The following is an 8,730-nucleotide window of genomic DNA, read 5'->3' on the forward strand; positions in this document are numbered from 1 at the left end:
CAGACAAACGTCTGCAGACCCCCCCCCACAACTGCAGGGATTCAGTTCTGTCGAACTCTGGCGCAGCTGTGCTGCCCTTGTCTCCCATGCTGCTGAGGGCTGGTGTTCTACTTCTTTGTTCATCCTACTTGCACTTCTTACCCACTCCTCAGGAGCCCCTTGCAGGGTTCCAGCACCCCCTTTACAGAGGGTCGTCCCCAGTCCCCTAACTCCCTGCCACGGTGCATACACACAAACTAACATAACTGGCATCACATTAACATATACTCATTCAGCTCCAAGTCACTCCCACCTGAAGGTCTCCTAGATCAGGTTCGGCCCTTGCTCGGTTCACGCGCTGCTACCAGTAAAAAGCCCGTGCATGTGCCTTGAAAGCCCCAGTAACCCGCGTTCCACAGCCTGCCATTGTCTTCAGCAGCTCTTGGATGAGAGAACCGTGCTCTGTCACACGTGTGGCGTCAGCGTCGACAGGCCGAGCATGCGCACGCATTGTTTACTGTCTGTCGCGCCGAAGTGTGTCACGAGAGGCAGCGAGGCACGCACTGTGGTATGGTGCACAGCTGAGGGCTGTTTGTTAGAATACTCCAGAATGTTTCCTGCCACTGTACTTCATCAAACAATGTCTTTCTCTCTTAGCTGCTTTGATTTAGATATAGGAGTGTGATTTTGACCTACGTATTTACCTTGCTCTTTCTCCATTTTTGGGGTATTATATTGTGTTATTTTTTCATTCTTAATTAAGGTTATACACACTAGTGATTAAATTAAATGAGCCAGTGTAAAGCTTCATCATCACCAAATGTAGTGGTCCAGTAATAAGAAATCTATTTTGAATTGGTGTGATTTCAAGGTTGAGAGCTATGAATATAACTTTCTAGCAGAATCTTTAAAGTAACTGTGCAAATCCAAAATGATAAGGAGCAAAAATTGCCAAATAAAGAGTACATTTTAATTATTGGCACTGAGTTACAAATTTCTGTTTTGCACTCCAACCTCATATTGCTGAGCTGTCACCAGCTTAACATTAAAAGAGATACACTATTTCCCCTGTATACAGTTCATAAACCATGAAAACACCCTTTTGGAGGCGTATTTGTATCTCTAATCCTGTAGTGTATAGTGGTTAGTTTACAAAGTATTGGATATTCTGGGCAATGTGACCATGTTTATAAGATGTGCTGAGTATGCTAACTAGCTAAGTAAGCCTGTTTACAGCCTTGCCTTAGAGTATGAATGTTCTACCTGTAATTTAGTGCTGTTTAGCGAATTTAATCTTCATTGCTCTGCCACAAAAATCACAAATTTCCTGAGGGACTGAGGAAAATTTTAAGGCAGAAAAAATGTTTTCTGCAGTATTAGACAATATAAAATAAACTGATTGGGTACATGGCCACTTAAAAAAACAAAAAAACACAAACGTAGAAAAAAATGTAGGTGTACATATCTATTTCTTGAAATAGAACCTCTTACAACTTTGTCTGCTACTATGACTTTCCTCACAATTAAACTTAATAACTACAATAGTCACCTACTACCCAGACAATATAAAATTAAATTTACTAACTACAATAGTCACCTACTATCCAGACAATATAAAATTAAACTTACTAACTACAATAGTCACCTACTACCCAGACAATATAAAATTAAATTTACTAACTACAATAGTCACCTACTACCCAGACAATATAAAATTAAACTTACTAACTACAATAGTCACCTACTACCCAGACAATATAAAATTAAACTTACTAACTACAATAGTCACCTACTACCCAGACAATATAAAATTAAACTTACTAACTACAATAGTCACCTACTACCCAGACAATATAACTAGCCTTGAACTACCTTTAATCTAGTTTGTACCTACAATATACTCTTGCTGTTAATTCCATTGCTTCATTTCTCTCACCTTCAGACTTCTTTATACCAAGCTTACATATATTGCTGTTACCCCTTTCAGTGCTGTTAAACAAAATCTTTGCACATGTGGACACATCCCTGTCCTGTGATAACAGGGTGTAGTAGTACCATTTCACAAATGAGCGAGAAGGGAGTCACATCAAATTCAAATAATTTTTGATCCTTTAGGCTGACAAGTTTTCGCTGTAAAATCATGGAGACAGTCATCATGATGCATATCCAGATTGACAAAGGAGATGTGCTTCTGTTATCTGTGGAAGAGTATATGTTTGTTAAGGGGAGATTTTGCATTTTGAATGTTTTGGCATTCATTGATGAGGTAACAACAGTGCTTAATGAAGGACTGCTAGAGCATGTGACTTATCATGACAAAGCTAAAGTATTTGCTATTATTATACATAAGGGAATAATTAACACAATCATTAAATAACATTACATACATAATTCAATGGAACCCGTGGTGGTGGTGCTGCGGTAGCGTTGTCGTCTCACAGTAAGATGCTGTCCGGTTCGATTCTCAGCTAGAGCGTCTTCTGCGTGGAGACATGTGTGAATGGGCGTACCTTCGTTGAAGGTTGTGCATCAGGGCTGGTAACTCAGCACGTAAAAATCAACTACCAATTATTAGCGGACCGGAGTTCTGCTGTGGTGACCCCTAACCGGGGAAAGCCAAAAGACACAAACAAACATACATAATTCAATAGATCAACATTGATTAAGTGAGAGAACACAACTGCTCAGGTTGAATTGTTACCGTTTTCATTTACTTAGTGGTTGCCTGTGGCATCCCACCAGGCTCTGCACTGGGGCCACTTATTTTGGATTATTCATTTGAGATAGAAAAGTGGTAAATAGGTTCTGGATTATGAAATATGTTGATAATGTCAGAATTGGAAACAGAATCACTTCAATAAAATATGCCAAAGTTTTCCAGAACAGTCAATAAAAGTTAGATTTGGTGTAGCGGTAATATAACCTCAGCTTTAGTGTCAGTCATTGTAGCATCATAAGACATGGCAAAAAGGTCATCAATTGTGATTGCAAAATAAATGGTCAGGTCATAAAAATAACACACCTTTGTTAGCGTTGGAAGAATAATGGCAGATAATTTATTCTTCAATCAGTGTGTATTTAAGAAAATGAGGAAACCATATTCTGTAGCTCATCTAATTGCAAAGACCGTATATAGTTACTACTGGAAGATCTTTACAACTCCTCCCTCCCTCACCGATCTGACCTGTTATCAAAAGCAATAGTGTGCTTTGTAGCCTTTGAACAAGTCACCTGAAACATCTTGAAATGGTTAAGTACAACAATTTCATAGGAGAAAAATCACTATGAAGTAAAACTTGAACTATCAAGAAAGGTTTTGAAATTATTATTAAATACTCTTTCTTGCAGGGTATTTAGAAGTGACCTCTTCCTGGTCTATAAGGTAATGCCTGATCTGGTTGGATATGAAAGTCTGAAACTGAAATATGCTACTGCGGTTCTATCACCCAGTTCAGAGAACCTAACATTAAAAATAAATATTAGTTGTTGTTGTGTCTTTCAGCTTTTCCCGGTTAGGGGTCGCCACAGCGAAACTCCAGTCCGCTAATGATTGGCAGTTGATTTTTACATGCTGATTTGCCAGCCCTAATGCACAACCTTCAACGAAGGTATGCCCATTCATGCATGTCTCCACGCAGAAGACGCTCTAGCTAAGAGTCGAACCGGTCAGCGTCTTACTGTGAGGCGACAACGCTACCACAGCACCACCACCACCGCGGATATTAAAAATAAATATTAATATTAGTAACAGGAAGAAATAAAAGATACATAACAGAATGCCATCCAAGATTATGGAATATGCTTCGCTTTGCAATAAAAATGGTCATTAATTAACTTCCTTCAAAAGCAGGATATGAACTTTGGACACATGACGTATACTATAAGATTAGGGAATAATTTTCATAACAGCATGGTGCAAATGTGGCTAACCAAAAACAACTAGCTTTCTTTGCTTCATTCCAAATGTAAATATCTTTGTTAAATGTAAATGAGAGTGCGAGATTGCTCAATAATCAGGCATTTCAATGTATGGACAGGTTTATATTGAGTAGGGATCAGATGTAAATTGTGTCAGTAAGGCGTCCCTGATCCAGCTCTTTTGGTTAATGATGATGCTACTATATTATAGTTTTTGTTCATGCTTTGTAATTATAATTTATAAATACCATTTATATGGGGTGTATGGTAACTTGTTTTCTTAAAATGGATATGCAGTTATATAACAAACTAAATATTGGGTGCCAGCTTGCTAAATTTTTACTTGTAATGAACATTTATATGGGTATGTCGAGCAATAGTGAGGGGCAGGGCTGAGTTGCTTGGCACCCTGGCACAGAGGGATGAAGCCCTGTCTATTTCCCAAACAAGCTAAGATCGATTATTGGCTGGACACTTGTGGAGCTGGGAAGGGATGGATGGATGTGAGCAGCCAATGCCAGCTCGCCCATACTACAGGGTGGCAAACAGTTCAATTTGTTGTAATACTGATACTTACTGAAAAGAAAGGTGAATGGTATGTAGGAGATGAGTTAGGATGTGCATTGCCAAGCCATATTCACGATAGCCTTCATGGAACATGTGCGAAAGAATGCACGCCCACAGGAACAGTCATTGCAAGCTCTCATATCTGTGAGCTGTTATATCAGCTACTGAGGGGGAGGAGTTTGCAGAACATGTATGGGAGTATGCATGCCCACAGGAGTATGCATTGTAGGTTCTCATATCAGTGATCTCATATGTCAGCTACTGAGGGGAGGAGTTTGCAGAACATGTATGGGAGTATGCACTCCCACAGTATTATGCATTGTAGGTTCTCATATCAGTGATCTCTTATATCAGCCACTGAGGGGTTGGAGTTTGCGGAACATGTATGTGAGTATGCATGCCCACAGGAGTAGGCATTGTAGGCTCTCATATCAGTGATCTCATATGTCAGCCACTGAGGGGGAGGAGTTTGCAGAACATGTATGAGAGTATGCACTCCCACAGGATTATGCATTGTAGGTTCTCATATCAGTGATCTCATATGTCAGCCACTGAGGGGGAGGAGTTTGCGGAACATGTATGGGAGTATGCACACCCACATGGGTAGGCATTGTAGGATCTCATATCTGTGAGCTCATATGTCAGTCACTGAGGGGTTGGAGTTTGCGGACCATGTATGGGAGTATGCACGCCCACAGGAGTAGGCATTGTAGGCTCTAATATCAGTGATCTCATATCTCAGCCACTGAGGGGGAGGATTTTGCGGAACATGTATGGGAGCATGCATGCCCACAGGAGAAGGTATTGTAGGATCTCATATCTGTGAGCTCACATGTCAGTCACTGAGAGGGAGAAGTTATGTTTTAAATTTGAAGACTCCTTATGGGTGCCTGCATGATAGCCTCCCACAGTTAGCTCCTGCCTCACAGGGGAACAAATGGCAGCTGTTTCACTGGCAGCAGGGATTAAAACTGTTTAAAAAATGATGGGGTGAATTGTAAGAGGTCCTGGTGTGAACACTACTTTGTGCAAATCATGTGACTGTTCAGGTGGGATCATATTAACACAAGGTACAGGTGAGAGTGATGGTGGTCTGAGTGAACTTCCCTTAGAGCAGCTACCTTGGAATGGTATTGCAGTCTGTACCAACACGGTTACTGAAATTTCCTGTCTGACATACTGACTTACTTATCTGAGAGCCAATTATACTACAGAGGCATGTATGTACTGGAAGGTGTTCACTGAAGGTAAGATGGGAAGGGAGGATGCTAATAAAGATGAATGGAGAGGTATTTCATTAGGGCTGAAAGGGAGACAGAGTGAGAAATTTTGAATACGATGTTGTTGTGGGTGTATTAGTGTATGGTGGCAGCACAGTCTTTGTTAACAGGGTCTCAGGTGTGGGAAACCTCTCATTGTTAACACTGACTCTATAGGATGTTTTTCCTGCAGTGGTCAGAAGGATGGTGTGCTATTCTGTGAGATTTGTCCTCTGCAGGCATACGTTATGTTGTTGTTTGATATGCTATTGACAAGCGAAAGTTTAGTCTAGCAGTTAGCTCAGAGGATAACAGCCTATCTGGACCTCGCCAAGGCCTTTGACACCACCCCCCACTCTGGAATCATAGATAAACTTACTAAGCTGGGAATTAACCCCTACATCACTCGATGGGTTGCCAACTGGCTTACTGACAGAACCCACACTGTAAAAGTAGCTGACTCCAAATCTAGCTCCAGACAAGTGACAAGTGGAGTACTTCAGGGTTTAGTCCTGGGACCTCTCTTATTTGGCATCTACTTCTCTGAAGTACAGGCCAACACTAAAGGACTCTGGCTAACAAAGTTTGCAGATGACTGCAAACTGGGAGCCATTATTGAATCCCCAAATTATGTGGCTACTCTACAAAAGGGCCTTACAGAAACAGATGCCTGGTGCTAGAGCCATGGGCTCAAGCTCAATGCCAAGAAATGTATAGTTATCCCCTTTGGGAAAAAAAACATGTACCCGTGAATTACCACATAGGTGGCAGTACACTAAACACTGAAAGTGTGATAAGAGACTTAGGGACACAGGTGGACAGTGGACTCACCTTCAATAACCACATTGCCACAACAGTCAGGAAATCCTTCTATGTGGCACACCTCATCACTAAGGGCTTTTCATCAAGAAAAAAGAAGGTCATTGTCCCACTGTACTCATCCCTCATTAGACCCATTATAGAATATAATGCCACATTTGGTATGTACCTCTCAAGACATCTGCAACAACTGGAAAGGCCTTAGAAATACCTCACTAAAAGAATCACAGGCCTAAAGCAGATGCCCTATGCTGACCGCCTTAAAAAACTCCAGCTATACTCTGTGGCATATCATCTACTCTGAGGCGATCTCTGCTTAACATACAAGGCCATGTCAAACCCAGAGCTGTTGGACATTCCTCACTTAAAGAAATCCCAATCCCTCAGACCTACATGCTCCAGGGATCTAAACCTTGTCATCACAATAAACAAAACATGCTGGAGGGATAGGTTTCTGACCCAGAGACTCCCCAGACTCTGTAATAGACTGCCTATACATGTCAAACAGAGTGCCTCTTTGGCCCTCTTCAAAAGGAACCTTGATGATTGGATGGGAGAAAGGAAATTCACCCCAGGGATCATGTCAGTCGCCCTGTTAGACAGGGGTCCAGGAAAGTAAATAGTGTGGGAAGAAATATCCAGGGAATTGTTATGGCTAGGCTTGCATAGGCCCTAGGGCCGATAGCCTAGTACCAACCTATGAACCTATTTATGTATTCCACGGTGTGATTCCCATAACCTCTATTTACCTACTGTGTGACCCTGAGCAAGTCACTTAGGCAGGTAGTGCTCCCAGGTTGCTGCTGAAAAGGAAAAGGGATACCTCTATCCAGGCAGCTTAACCAATTAATAAATAAATAAATACAGCAGGAAAACATTTTAAAATGAAAGTCCACACATTACATTCAGGATCTCCCATATTAGGTTTTCCCTTTGTGTTAGCTACCTGTAGTGATAGTTTAGTGGGGTAATTATGGAAACCCCTTGATGATGAGACTCTAAATGTTGCAGGTGTCACCGCAGGGTTATGACAGGTAGAAGCACAAAGTCAGAATTCTGCCAAACTGGGTAAATAATAAGATTGCTTCTGGGGTCATGCATAATATAAAGAAAAACATGTCTATGCTGCTATGCATGACACTGGCATTCAGAATCTGATGAGAGAAGGATAGAACTCTGGACTCTAGCTGTACTCACATTACTGTAACTAGTGACTAGCTAGGCATAGTCAGGTAGTAGTGCAAACAAAAGGTGACAATGCTCTGGGAGGCAGTTCAGGACACTGCAAAGGTACCTTGTTAATGTTTACCCATCACTTTCATATATATATATATATATATATATATATATATATATATATATATTCACACACACACACACACACACACACACACACACACACACACACACACACACACACACACACACAGTTAAGGGCACCCACAGTCATCCATGTTCACTCACCCACATTTATGTTCACTTACACTGAGGTGCACTCATAATCATCTATCCATTTTTAGGGGTACCCATCCATCTTCATGGGCACCCTCTGATATTATGAACATCCATCTACATTCATAATCATGTACCTACATTCATGTCTTCAAACCTGTAGTTAAGAGCACCTCAAATCATCATGTGCACATGCTTGATGTCTACCCCCCTCCAACAGAAAATTGAGGAAACAGAATATTGTCAGTATTATAACACTTGTGCATAAAGGCATTTGTCTGAAGTGAGGCAAACAAATGAGAAGACAAAAGATCTTACCTGTCAATATTTTGGCAGAAGATAACGTGTTATTAGATACGGACAGCAATGACTTTTGTCCTAGTGTACCAGAACAATATTTACAGCTGATCTGTGTATAATTAAGCACTTGTTCCTCAAAGACTCTTCACTTTTTTGTAGTTCCCTCCTCATGCCTAGATGTTTACAGCCAGTGGTCTCTGGGGACAAGACTGAAAAACAAGTCATTTGCCTGATGCCTTGGTGGGAGCGAGGTAATGCTGCATGTCAATACAATGCTTTAAACACAGGGCCAACAAAAATAAACAAACGACAGAACGAATGTGCAGCTCAAGTAGAATCAAGTAGTTCAGCAGCACATACTGAGTAAATAGATGGCACAACTGTAAAGACCTAATTTGCTGCCCATTTTTTGAGGTTGTCTATCATTTTATAAATT

At 41.0% G+C, this 8,730-nt stretch overlaps 1 protein-coding gene across 1 annotated transcript in view; it reads right to left on the bottom strand.

Annotated features, from left to right (window-relative positions):
• The window catches only part of CBX1 (chromobox 1), a 494,455-nt gene extending 493,979 nt beyond the window's left edge, over positions 1-476 (bottom strand). Inside the window, exon 1 of the mRNA XM_044055314.1 lies at positions 293-476. The gene's annotated coding sequence lies outside the window, so the exon portion shown is untranslated. The remainder of the gene's footprint in view (positions 1-292) is intronic.
• Positions 477-8,730: the final 8,254 nt, after the last annotated feature.

This window comes from Protopterus annectens, chromosome 13.part0, assembly GCF_019279795.1.
Source record: "Protopterus annectens isolate FY-2018-M chromosome 13.part0, PAN1.0, whole genome shotgun sequence".
Classification (NCBI taxonomy): Eukaryota; Metazoa; Chordata; order Ceratodontiformes; family Protopteridae; genus Protopterus; species Protopterus annectens.